The 9,140-nt window shown below is 43.2% G+C and overlaps 1 pseudogene; it reads left to right on the top strand.

The window, feature by feature from the left end:
• Positions 1-7,523: 7,523 nt before the first annotated feature.
• Positions 7,524-7,666, top strand: LOC114238356 (U2 spliceosomal RNA; annotated as a pseudogene).
• Positions 7,667-9,140: the final 1,474 nt, after the last annotated feature.

Genomic DNA, 9,140 nt, shown 5'->3' with positions numbered 1-9,140 from the left:
GACATGGTGGGGGTATTTACACCATGACAACTGACAAACTTTACAGATCAGGTGTCTCTCTCTTTTTCTGGTGGGAGGTCAATTTACAAGCACGCCATTGCCCAATGCCATCGGCCACTTTACTCCTTCAGCTGTTGACCCCTTTTCAGAATGTGCCTGTTTCTGGCTGTTCTCCATTTCCTCTACATACTTGCTGCTGCTGCTGTGTGTGTAAAGTAGTTTTATAAAAGGACAACTACAAAAGAGAGCTTCTTGTTGTTATCGGAGGGAAGAAGCTTACTCAGCCATTATTATAAGTAGAAGCCCTTTCCACTGATCTTGGAGGAAGAGCTCCCATCTCTTCTTTCTGAGCCCAGCCTGGGAGCCCTGATGCTGTATATCCCATCAAGAGCTCCACCTACCCCTGAGATGGACCTGGTGGATTGCAGTGCTCTCAGAAGGCCTTTCCAGAATCACCTTGTGAGTTTTTTCAGATAATATATTTAACCACTTATAAAACTGAAATACATTTATGTCCATCCATAGAAAGAGAGGGAAGTTCCTCAAATATTCTCTACAAAACATAGTTCACTGGTTATAAGACACATTCACGTTTTCCAGTCCCAGAAGCTGTCCATCAGACCACAGTGGTTTGGTCATGAAGACAAAGCTTAGCTGCTAGTCGAGTGAATACATCATTTATTCATTCAAAAATATCAATAGCTCAGGAAAGTGATAACCAAGTGAACAGGCATATTCATGACTATTACAAGAACTCACATGCCGTGACAGAAAGGCATAGCTGGTGTTTGAAAGAAGGGAAGAAACTCTTCACAAAAGAGTGAAAGAATTAAGAAATGAACATTCCAGAACAGAATGGAACATTAAGGAATCCTATGGTTAACTCCCCTAGGACAGGAAAGAATTTTTCAGCATCTTGAAATAACTGAAAGAGGTCCATGTGGATGGAGCTTAATCATCAAGTGTGAGGGTCGGGGATACTGGGGATGGGACAAGAGCAGGGGTGGGTCATGGAGACGTTGCATAGCAAGCTAAGAAGTCTGGGTTGTACAGATACTGCAGTGAAAGACACTAAAAGATTAAAGTTGGGGGTAAGCTGATGTAAGACACAAAGGTAACCCTGACCTCCAAATCACCAATGGTGAAAGAGGACAGTAGGGTAACCTAGGGGCTCATCAGGGGCTATGAAGTTGTAAGGTGAGCTGCTTCCATGGTCTCCACCAGGGTGTGGCAGTGGACCATTTAAGAAAACTGTCAGTGGGCTGCGTCCCAGGAAGACAGGGAGCACTGAGTCCTTAAAAACACCGGAATCTATAGAACTGATGGAAGAGAAAGTGCTTGCTGTGAAAGCACAGAAGGAACAAATAGAAAGGGAAGAGAAAGGGGAATTTAGCTATAGCACTGTTGTCTGTTCAAGTAGAACTTCATGATTTCCACCCGGGTATTTTGGAGGAAGAATCAACAAGATCTGCTGATGGGTTGGAGGGAGGGGAGACACAGAGGATGCTCAAGGGTGTCTGGCTTGTGGAGGGAGAGCGCATCAGAACTAGAACTGCAGAGGATGTGGTTTCAGAGCAACGACACAAAGATGTGCACTTTTTGATGTGTTAGGTTTAAAATGCTGGTAAAAATTTTTTTAATTTATTTAAAATTATTTTAGAAAACAGACCAGGAATGAGAAAACAAATTTTCTTTGCTTAAAAAACAAATAAATTATTAAGGTGTAGACAAAGTAGTAAAGGTGCAGAAAAATGAGGAATGGGAGAAGAGATTGCTTCCAGAGGGAGACTCCTAGGTGTTTCTGGAGCAATAAAGAGGTGACATCCAGGACTTTACAGGTATGTTTACTGTCTGGAGTCAAAGGTGTGTCTCATGAGCCTGTGCTTGGAGACAAAACTGAGCAGTAGATTCTAGAAGGTGATGAAGGGAACCAGGGGACAAAATCTTCCCTGGACCAAAGTCTGAGTTGTTTAGCCTAATAAACTGATCAGAGAAAGGTTCAGCTTAGGAAAAGAATCACAAGCAAGACCAGTCAAGTCAATTAACTTGTAACAGTAGAACAAGTTACGTCTTACCTATTAAATCCTTTCTGAACTGAGTTCATGAATGATTCAAAAGTCAATCTATATCCCAAGAGAAGTCTCAAGTCTGTTGAGAAAAGGGGTTGAATTAAATATATCAGGCCTAGCTCCTTTAAAAATTGATTAGTGATCAGTTACATGGATATTTATTGTTTTAAAGGCGCTCCTAATTCTCTCTCTTTTTTTATTCAATTCATTTAAACTAAGAAATAAACCCAGTTCACCCATTTCTCCCAACACTCTCCCACAACTCCCCCAACCACCAATCTATTCTCTGTATCTATGAACTCAGGTTTTCATGTATGCATTTAGATTTCCCATACAACCGATCATATGATACTTGTCTTTCTCTGTCTGGCTTATTTCATTTAGCATAATGTCCTCAAGGTCAATCTATGTTGTCACAAATGGCAGAATTTCATTCTTTTTATGGCTGAATAATTATTTTATATATATATATGTATGTACGTATAACAATTTCTTTAGCCGTTCATCCATCTATAGACACTTATGTTGCCTCTGTACCTTGGTTATTGTAAATAACGCTGCAGTGAACATGAGGGCACAGATATCTTTTAGAATTAGTGTTTTCATTTTCTTTGGATAAATACCCATAAGTGGAATTGCTGGATCATATGGTAGTTCTATTTTTATTTTTTTGAAACATATTAAGACATTTTAATTGGTGATTGGATATGTATGACTTGGGAATTCTGAGACATGTCCTGGGCTAGGGAGAGAATTTTGGAATCCTCAGCTTGCACATGAGATCCAAAGCCACAGGAACACAAAACATCACCCCAGCAGGTCCTCTCAATGTCATGCCTATTTCTAGGCATTTCTTCCCTCTGACCCCCCGGGCTGAATGGTGGCCCCAAAGATACGTCCATGTCCTAATCCTTGGAACCTGTGAATAGGACCTTATTTGGAAAAAGCAGTTTGAAGACATGATTAAGTCAAGGATCTTGAGATGAGATCATTCTGGATCATCCAGAAGGGCCCTACGGGCCATCACAAGAGGGAGGGAGACAGGGAGATCAGAGATTAGACACCGGCAGATGTGAAGGGATTGAAAACGGAAACCACAGCCAGGAAAAGCTGAGGATGCTGGCAGCTATTAGCATGAGAAGAGAGGGAACTGCATGCTCTCCAGGACACCCAGAGGCGAGGGACCCTGCCAACACCTTGACCTCTGTTGTTTTAGCCCCTGTTGTGTAATTTGTGAAGGCAGCCCTAGGAAATCAATGCACTGGGTACAAGTAGGATATGGAAATCTTCATTTTAAACCAGAACCCTCTGTGACCCTGGCTAGTGGGTGACATTTGAGGAAACACTGACCTGGGGAGCTACTCTGTTACTGAACCTTGAAGAGCATCAGAATTATAAATTCAGAGGAAGAGGAAGGGCAGGCTCAGACCTCAGGGAGGCACAAGATGAGGCAAGAGAAAAACAAGATCTGGCCTCCAGGCTGGTCTTGTCTGACTGCACCACTTAATTTTTCCTTGGAAGAACAGTCCAGAAGTGATGTGATTCGCATAATATTTTTCAGTTCTTTCAAATTTATGACCCTCTGAATTTTAACTAAACTTCCCTGCAGGTGAAAACGGTCTCGCTGAATGAGACCCAAATGATGTCCAAAAGGCTGACATGGTGGATCCTTGTTCTGGCGAAGGAAGAAGGGGATCTACACAAGCGGAGGTTCAGAGGACTCAGCACCCCTCAGCGCCCGGCCCATCTCCAGCACTGGTTCCATGCCTGGATCATGCTCTTCCCTGCAGCTGGGTGCATTCCTGTCTTTTCTTCAAAGGATCTTCTGAAATTCCAACACTAGTCTGAAATTCTGCTGAATAAACTACTGTCACAATCTCACCTTCTTACCTGTCTGCACAAATGGACTTGCAAATAAGACTCATTCATAGCATATGTGTTATGACCTTATTTCATGCCCAAGGGAAACCAGAGGCAGGAATAAAAACATGGTCCCCAGCTTCCTTCAGCTTCCCACACGCCACTCCTGCTCCTGGCTCCTGGAGTTTGCTGTATCTATATTGACACACTGAGATGATAGTGTTCCATTCTAGAATTTTCCCTTGACCAAAAATGGGTTGCCCTGGAATTTGCTTTTTCACTGCTTCCTGAAATATGACATCATTAGTTTGGAAAAATGGAATGTTCCAGTTTCCACTGGAAAAACTCATAGCTTAAAATCAGCAGTTTTAATAAAGATTTTTCTTAGGGAATGGCCCCAGGGAAGAGAGAGGACTAATCTTCATTGAAATCCTACTGTGTGTCTAAAGCTAGATCTTTTTTTTTTTTTAATTTTATTTATTTATTTATTTATTTATGGCTGTGTTGGGTCTTCGTTTCTGTGCGAGGGCTTTCTCCAGTTGTGGCAAGTGGGGGCCACTCTTCATCACAGTGCGCAGGCCTCTCACTATCGTGGCCTCTCTTGTTGCGGAGCACAGGCTCCAGACGCGCAGGCTCAGTAATTGTGGCTCACGGGCCCAGCTGCTCCGCGGCATGTGGGATCTTCCAGGACCGGGGCTCAAACCTGTGTCCCCTGCATTGGCAGGCGGATTCTTAACCACTGCGCCACCAGGGAAGCCCTAGATCTTTTTTTTTTTAAAGCTTTATTGAGGCATAAGTGATATACAATGAGTGCAAATATTTAACGTACGCATTTCCTTGAGTTTGGACATCTGTATACACCCACAATACTACCACCGCAATCAAGGTACTAAATACATCCCTCACCTCCATAAACTTTCTTGTGTTCTTTCATGATTTTGTGTGTGTGTGTGTGTTAAGAACACTTGACAAGAGGTTTCTCCTCAGTGTATTTTAAAATGCACAGTACAGAGTCGTTGACCCTAGGCACCATTGGTACAGTAGACTTCTAGAACTTATTTATCCTGCAAAACAGAGAATTAAACCCAGAATAGCAACTCCCTCGTTCCCCCTGCCCCAGCTCCTGGCAACCCCCTTCTCCTCTGTGTTTCTGTGAGTTTGACTCTTCTAGGTTCCTCACGTAAGTGGATCAGTATTTGTGCTTCTGTGACTGGCTTATTTCACTTAGTGGGAATGCCAATTGGTGAAGCCACTATGGAAAACAATATGGAGGTTCCTCAAAAAATTAAAAATAGAACTACCATACAATCCAGGAATCCTACTCCTGGGTGTTTATGCAAAAGAATTGAAATCAGGATTTCAAAGATCTATCTGCACCCCCATGCTCATTGCAGCGTTACTCGCAATAACCAAGATATGGAAACACCTGAGTGTCCGTAGATGGATAAATGGATAAAGGAGATATGGTGTATATGAAATGGAGCAGGACCCCTATGGTCTATGCCCCCCATGTCCTAGCCTGCCTTTTGTCTGTGGAAAAACTTTAGCCAAAGAATAAGTTTAATCAGAGAAGTGAGAAAATGCAGAAGCAAAGGAAAACAGTCCAACAGCACTAAATAATAATAGTTTAGTCATTAAGCAAAGTCTAGGACGTTTAGTTCCTCCTCAAGGGCTATAGATCATATTCTGAGCCATGTCCTGTGAGCTGTCTTGTAGATACCGAAACCCCTACCAGGTGGAAGAAGTTAACTACACGATGACCAGACTGTAGCCGTGACATAAGCTGCCACGATTCCGAGAACTGGCCTCAAGGAAATTGGAACAAACCGACCCTGGAAATGAAGATTAACTGTACTTAAAGCAATCAAGATAATGCTGATCAAACCACCACACGACCAATTTCAAGATGACCGTCAGAGCTGACTGTGCTGTTTCTGCATGTAACCCCCTCCTTCCACCTATAAAAGCTCTTGCCCCCTGATTGTCAGTGGTGGGGAGTCGGCCTTTGGACAGGGGTCTGCCCTCCCCCCACCCAGTTGCCAGCAGCCAAAATAAAGCAAACTTTCCTTTCCACCAACCTTACCTCTTTACTGGCTTTTGAGCGGTGAGCGGCCGGATCCCACTTTCGGTCATGGTGTTTGGCGTCCAGTGTGGGTCTGCTGCACTCTGGCTGCATCTGGCTCCTGGGGTTTCTAGAGTAAAGCCTTGGCCATGACAACGCTCCAGGATGATTGTGACAGACCAGCTGCTCACGGCTCATGGACCCCGAGAAGGGGATTTGGGGGACATTCTAGCAGCTTCCAAAGCCATTTGCTTCGAGGATCCTCTGTGTTTCTCCCCTGCTTGGCACTGGCTGCCAACGTACGCTTCTCCTTGGTGGAAAGGGAAGATGCATCTGGACGAGCTGACGGGATCCAAGACCGAGTCGGTCCACCGGCGTGCACCCAGCAAACTTCTAAGGACGAAGTGCTATTTGGGCATTTTGCCAGTTGGTTCTGATGTGTGTCTACCATTGCTCTTCCCACAAACACAACTGTAATGCGTTTAGTATGTGCCTGGATGTGTAAGTTTCCCTTAACTATGATTGCTCTTTGCGTTTCTGTGGTTGTAACTGACATGGGTTATACTGTCCTATGGACAACACACTGGTTTTCTGGTACTTCAGCATAACATCTTAAAAGGTCAGCATTGGTCAGTGTGCACCTATTTCCTTGTAGTTGGTACCTTGTGTGTTGAATTAACACCTTTCTAGTTATCCCACGACATTTGACTCCACCTCTGTCAGTGGTTCCTCGAGTCATCTCAGCTGCCTGGAACTTCTTGGGAGCCCAAGCAACGTGGTCATGAATTCCATGATGTCTTCCCTGTATCAGGATGGTCAGAATCCATGAAATGCACAAGCTAATTCCATTCGGTTAAAACGCTTTCCGAAATGAGATGGCTGAAGCAGATTACGAGCATCTCACGGGAATTCTCGTTTCTTCACATACACACCAACACTTGGCATGACCCATTTCTCTAATTTCTGCCAATCTGGGGAGAAGGAAAAGTGCACTCTCAACCTTATTTACTAGTGAGATTTGGCATTTTTCACACATCTGTTGGCCACAGGAGTTCAGCCTCTGTGAATCGCCTGTCCAAATCCACTTCTCAATCAGCTATGCTGTCTGGGGTTTGGGGATATTTCTGGTTCTGATAGATCCTCACTCATTATTAATCACTTAATGATTTTGTACATTGCAAAATCTTGTCCCAGTGTACTACCTTTCTTAATTTTCTTAACGTCACCTTTCATTGAAAATAAATCCTTAATTTTGATATATCAATAAATTAAACATTTGTTTTATTCTTGACATCTCATTTAAGAATTCCCACCCCAGATTCTCAAGGATATTCTTACATTTATTCTATTTCTTTTAAAAATTTTAGCTTTCACATTTAGAGCTTCCATCCATCTGGCATTCATCAAATGTGGCATGAGGTAGGTTCCAACCTATTTTTGTTAATAAATTGACCAGTTTCCCTTAAGAGCATCTGCTAAATACCCATCTTTTCTCATTGGTCCTGATGTTTCCTTTGGAAAAAGCATTTTCTATCACTTCTCGGCCTTTTGGCTAAGATCAAGTGTGGAAAAAACATTTTCTGCTTCATGTTATAAATTTGGTAGAGAAATAAGAAAACAATTAAAACCTCTACATGCGCTCACAAAAGCACTACCTGTGGTCCCTGCATTTCTCCCCCTCCTACTGCATCCAGCCCCCTGCCATCTCCCTCACGGTTTCTCCTGGTTCTCACACCTGCCCCCTCCTTCTCCGTCTCCGACATCTCAGGACTGCATGGGGAAGGCATCCAGCAACTTGGGTTAGTTTGCTATCGTGTTGGGATCCAGAGGTTACAGTATTCTGGTTCATAATTTTTGGTGGTATAGTTCCTTTTTCTCTTTTGATATCCTTCATAAGTCTTCTTTGGAGTTTAGGACTCTCAGCATCCAGCGCTACCTCTGATGTTTGAAGGTGGTCAGGACATTCAGTTCATTTATTCAAAAATAGTAATTTCATCCCAACTCTGTGATGCGTCGTATGCTTGGTTCTAGGAACTCAGCTGTGCAAAAAGACTGAAATGCTCATAGATTTTTTAAACATTCTAGTGAGATGGTACAGTTCATAAATAAGGAACAAGAGCGCTATTGGTCATGCCACATGGTAGGTGGAAATAGGGTGCTGTAAATCGTGGGATGGTGAAAAGATCGGTGTCTCCGAGATGAGGCTGAGCGCCAGGTGAAGAGCAGACCGGAGTGACTCGGCCCTTCTGTGGGAAAGCGATGGGAAGGAGGCTGTGGGATGAGTGAGTCGGGGGACCAGAGGGCCGCCCGAGTCAAGCGGAGATCTGATACCGGGCTTCAGAGTTTGGACTTTATTCTAAAATGGTTACGTAAAAACGAGGAGGAAGGGGTGGAGAATTAAAGGTAATGTAATAAGGAGCCTTATACACATAATGAGAAAAAGATTTTCATGAATTATTCATTGCTTTGGATTTCTTCTTTTTGCAATGGTTGCTTCATTATGGAACCTTCAAAATAACACAAGATACAATACACTGTGAATATCTTTCTCATATATAATTGGGTTTTTTCCACATTTCCTCAGTCTATAAACCCAGAAATTACTTTTTTAGGAAGAAATTTGTCAACACCAACAAAAGCAAAACATGTGCACTCTAACAATTAACTCAGCTAGAAGTGACCTCATGACCTCATGAATCTTCGGAACCAGCCGTTCTTTACGTTTTGATGATTCGCCACTTTCATTGTGGTTGACAACACGGAGAGAATGCGGAGGAAAGAAAAGATTGGCAAAGCCTCTGAATTTATTCCCATCCACATCACATGCAAGGTCATTCAGGGATTCTGTAGGAAGTTATTTTCTTGCTCATCTAGGAAGGAGAGAGTTCCTTAGCATCTCCTGGACCCACCCGTGGGGAGACAGCCACTTGGCGAGTCATGTGGACCTGTCTTTTGCCTTGAAAAGAAGATCCCTTAAGGGGAGCTGACACTGGCGCTTCCTACTCTAGCATCTTTCAAGTTTGTCATTTGATACCGACCCCTAAGTGCAGACGTGCATCAAAGTTCCATGAGACAAACGGGGCTTTCCTTGAAGACTTAAAGAAAGGTGCATAGGAATTTATGCAAAGGAAAGAAATAAATTGTAAGAC

Source organism: Balaenoptera acutorostrata, chromosome 14 (assembly GCF_949987535.1).
Source record: "Balaenoptera acutorostrata chromosome 14, mBalAcu1.1, whole genome shotgun sequence".
Classification (NCBI taxonomy): Eukaryota; Metazoa; Chordata; class Mammalia; order Artiodactyla; family Balaenopteridae; genus Balaenoptera; species Balaenoptera acutorostrata.
Note: the sequence above shows the minus strand (reverse complement) of the source record. Positions and strands in the feature narration are given on the sequence as shown.